The sequence below is a fragment of the Alosa pseudoharengus genome, unplaced genomic scaffold (assembly GCF_046254945.1).
Source record: "Alosa pseudoharengus isolate Yale_2024_CS ecotype anadromous, Long Island Sound unplaced genomic scaffold, YU_APseudo_1.1 YU_APseudo_1.1_scf_8, whole genome shotgun sequence".
NCBI lineage: Eukaryota > Metazoa > Chordata > Actinopteri > Clupeiformes > Clupeidae > Alosa > Alosa pseudoharengus.
In genome coordinates this window covers 32,393,022-32,397,646 of record NW_027468870.1, presented here as the reverse complement: position 1 = coordinate 32,397,646, position 4,625 = coordinate 32,393,022, and the positions used below count along the sequence as shown (strand labels likewise).

The 4,625-nt window shown below is 39.4% G+C and overlaps 1 long non-coding RNA gene across 1 annotated transcript; it reads right to left on the bottom strand.

Moving 5' to 3' along the window:
- Positions 1 to 2,157: 2,157 nt before the first annotated feature.
- On the bottom strand, positions 2,158 to 3,387 carry LOC143112016 (uncharacterized). The gene is made up of 2 exons (XR_012984655.1): positions 3,065 to 3,387; positions 2,158 to 2,290 (listed from the first exon to the last, which is right to left on the bottom strand). It is a non-coding gene; the product is annotated as an uncharacterized LOC143112016 (long non-coding RNA).
- Positions 3,388 to 4,625: the final 1,238 nt, after the last annotated feature.

Below are 4,625 nucleotides of genomic sequence, written 5' to 3'. Positions count from 1 at the left end.
AAAGCCTTTTTATTTAATCTTCATGAGTGCCACGGACTACCCTGGAAATCCAGAGTTCTCGCGAGAGCACACAAGTCATTCAGAGTAAACATGGTCTAGTGTTATCCAATTGTGTGCAGTGAGACTTTTAAATGCATGCTTGTTGCCGCCCCTCGAGTTAGTCCATTACATTGTTCTTTGCCAGACCCTTAATCTTTCTACATTATCAGGGTCTGGATTTTCCAGGCTAGCCTCAGACTTTACTTTGAAACAATTATAGTTTTAAACTAAACTTCTCCCTAGGGTACCTTATTCCATTGTGAAGTAATTGACAGACTGCAAAGCTATGCTTTCAAATAGCAAAATGCTCTACTGACATCTTGTGGAAAATCACCATACTAACAACCACTGTTACAAGACTTTTTTTATGCATAATGTAATGAATGTAATATATTCAAACAAATACAGCAGAGCACAAAATTACGATAAGAGCAAATGTATCATTTGCCTTTTTTTTGGTGTCAGAAACCAACCAGCCATTGTAATAGAATAGAATAGAGATTTATTGTCATTGCACAGTAAAACAACGAAATTCGGTGCACTCACGTACTGGACTCATTAAAAAAAGGTAGCATAATAAATAGTCAGTAAAATAATACATTCTCATTCATTCAATACATTCATGTTGTCATACACTATACATCTACTCAGTGCATTTTATGCAAAGTAGTGCAAAATAAATAAGTTCAGAGCAATGCATGAGGTATTGATGTCATTGATTAATGTTGACAGATATCAGTGGGTTTGTTTTCAGGTCAGAGTTGAGTATGGTGATAGCTTTGGGATAGAAACTGTTCATGAATCTTGTGGTGTGTGTGCTGATGGACCTGTAATGTTTCCCTTAGGGCAGCAGTTCAAACAGATAATTAGCAGGGTGGAATGAGTCAGAATGTTGTGTCTTCTGCAAGCATCAGGAGTTGAAGATGGTGTCCAGCTGTTGGTTGATGATGTTTTGGGTGGTTTTTATAGTCCTCTGCAGTGACTTCCTGCAGCAGAGCTGCTACAATACCGCGACAGGATGCCATAGGTGAGCACACTCTCAATGAGTGTAACTCGTTAACTAGATTACAGAAGGGTTTGGCAGCCACAATTGGTTGGATAGTATAAATCAGATGTTTTAGGCACTATGACTGTAATGTAAAGTTACATGAGAAGTCGAAGGTGGTAATGAAGTGCCTGGAGAGACTGGTTGCAGCTTACATCAACACACACCACCCTGCTTTCCTTGATCGATCAACTCCAGTTTAAATACAAGCACGACAGGCCCGTGGATGTGTCCATCTCCATCACCTACTGCCCTAGTAGCTCACCTTGACAAAAATAACACCTATGTCAGGATGCTGTTCATTACAGCTCTGCCTTTAACACTGTTGTACATCAAAACTGGTGTCAAAGCTCAGAGAACTGGGTCTGAGCAGCCCCATAATGCAGTTGGGTGCTGGACTTCTTGACCAGTTAGTTAAAATAGGCAACAGGAAATCATCCATGCTGATCCTCAACACCGGCGTCCCACAAGGCTGTTGCCTCAGTCCTCTGCTATACAGTCTGTTCACTCATGACTGTGTAAGGCATGAAAACAACAGCATCAAGTTTGCAGATGATATTACAGTGATTGGCCTCATTAGCAACAACAATGAGGCCTCCTACAGAAAGGAGGTGAGAGACCTGACTGTATGGTGCCACAACAACAACCTCTCCCTGAACATCAGCAAACTGGAGATAGTCATCGGCTTCAGGAAGAAAAGTTCACTGTAAAAAGTTTAACGTAAAATTTACAGCAACTTGCTGGCAGCAAATAACCAGCAAGTTGCTGTATTTCACTCTACAGTACACCTACTGTATATGAAATCACAGTACCTATGCCTGATACTGTAAATGCAAACTACAGTAGTACTACCAGTGCTGTAATGTATACAGCATTGAATTGTCTACCGTATTTTTAATCACAGTACTTATGGATCATACTGTAACTAAGTACAGTAGTAATACCAGTGCTGTAATATTATATACAGTAATTTTGGGAAATTCATATCCTGCTTTATCTACAGCCAGGAAAAATTTGGCTAGGCCTAGTTATGGTTTAGGCTACACAAACTTGCATAAATAACCATTGACAACTTGTTATCAGTTTGAAAAGCAAGTACATTTATTCACTTTTTTCCGTTTAGAAATTCTCGTGTGCTGCATCCTAACGTTAGACCAACGGTTGCAGTCAGCCTGATCCACCACCAGTAGCAGAGTGAAGCAGCACCTAGCAGAAATAGAAGAAGAAAAGATAAATAGTGTTAGATAACAATGTTCAACTGAAACTGAAGGCTACTTACAAGTGAAACTTTAGAATAATCATTTATATATATATACTGTATGTTTTTTGAGTTTACTGTCAAAATGCCAGGCTGAAGATGGTGTTAGCATAACTCAGTTTCGCAAGGTAAGTTATATTTAACGTTAGCCAGCTGGGTGAGCTCATTGATGATGTTTGCTTGCAGCAACAGCCATTCGCGCTGTTCGTCCGAACAACGGTTAATGATAGTCAGATGTGACTTAAAGTTAACTTATATCAATATTGCTAAAGTTCGCCTATTAAACTCACAAAACCGTACATGATTACGGGGAGTTAACGTTACATAAGTCAGCTAAACCTCCACGTTAACGTTAACCAGCAGCACATCATCTTCAGCCTAACATTTGTGACAGTAACATACTAGGCCTAGCACTACTAGTGAATGTTTTATATAAATGATATGAATATAATAAACTGTAACTTACTGAGAACTAAGGTAGGCCTAATATAAATGAGACTGCCATAACGTTAACGTAACATAAAACATTAACGTTAATGCCACCGTCACAGCAACTATGATAGCTAGCCTAACGTTAGCTGCTACTACTTAGTTGATCCAACAAGCATGGATGAGTTGTAAGTTAGACAGTACAACGTACATAGACTGTACACATGCCCGAATTTAATGTAGTACACTTTCACAATGAAACATTAACGTTACATAAATAAATGCTTGCTTACCATTAAGGTGGAGCTGCGAACTTGTCAGAGTGCTGAACACCGTTGGTCTGACTGACTGAACTGTTGCTCAAAAATGATCTCCCGCCGGACAGTTCAAACGTCGTCGCGCGGTGCACGTTTCAATCACCACGTCAAAATTTCCCAGTAAACCATAAATCCATGACTTTTCAATATCTTTTCAAAATGATGATTTGGATGGAAAATCAACATAATATCAATGTCACCTTGCTATCTGGGAGCTTAACTTTGTATTTATGTGCAAAAAGAAAACAGAAAACCCCAACTGATTTTCCGCCATGTTTTTTCAAAATTTTCAAAAAGCTGACAAGGGAGGAGTCAGATTTATTACTGTGTTATGATTCGCAGCAAATTTTTATTACTGTAGTTTGACCATTTTTGACCATAATTCATAGCGAAACCACAGCAACATACTGTATTCACAAATACAGTACACATTTTACCCAAAAACAGCAGTGATGCTGTGAAAATCACGGAATCTTGTTACAGTGTTGGCAATAAGCCTATCTCATCTAAAAATGGCGTCTCTTCCGTTTTGCTACGTTAAGACGTATCGCTACTTCCGGTCATGCGGAAAACCGTTCACGGTGAATGGCAATTGCACAGATGATTTGTACAAGGCGGTATTATGTACCTCTGTGTACCAACAGCAGATAAAAACAACCATATTTGAGCTTTCATATTTTTCCCCGCAATGTGGACCATCGGAAAAAAATGGATTCAAGCCATCAGGAGAGAGGAAGGCCCACTGTTTAACGTCTCTAATAGCACAGTCATTTCTAGTATGCATTTCCATTAGCAGTGACCTGTACAAAACACCTAGTGGTTTTAACAAACCAGAGTTAAACAAGACGCGGTACCTTTTGTTTTTTCATGGGTCTCTGACACAACCCAAGCCAGGAAGTCTGTTTTTGAGAGGACAACTAAGAGACTGGGATTTGATGTTCATGAAGTCCAACAACCTTGTGGAAATGAAGATGTTGATGTTGCTAGCTAGCTACGGACCACGACGCACGACCATCCCCTGGTAAGATTTGATCTGAGTAGATGAACTGGCAAGGAGATAAATAGCCAGGTGTACATTTGCATATACATTATGTTTATTTGGAGGATTTTACTGGGTCTGTGCACTAGATAATGAGTACTTAAATTGTACCAAAAACGTAAGAAATAACATTAAAATGTGCAAGTGCAAAACCATGGGTAACTGATTAGCACTGATGTGTGCCAGTCTGCTCGGTTTCAAGTTGATATTTAAACACAAATTTAGCTTCCACCTTTTTCATAAATACACCAGCCTACGGCATGATATGAAAGACGAACTTCGTGTTTGTGTTATGGTGGGTGAACGGCACACGTTTCTCGCTCGTTGTAATCGCGTTTAAATAGCACCTAAAGATGAATGCCAGTTGTGCCAAAATGTATGAAATACAATTTATGCAAGTGTTTTACGCTTCTTAAACCCGTGGGCAGCTCCATGAAGCACTGCTGTGTGTCAGTCTGCTCGGTTTCAAGTAGATATTTAAACGCAATTTTAGCTTCC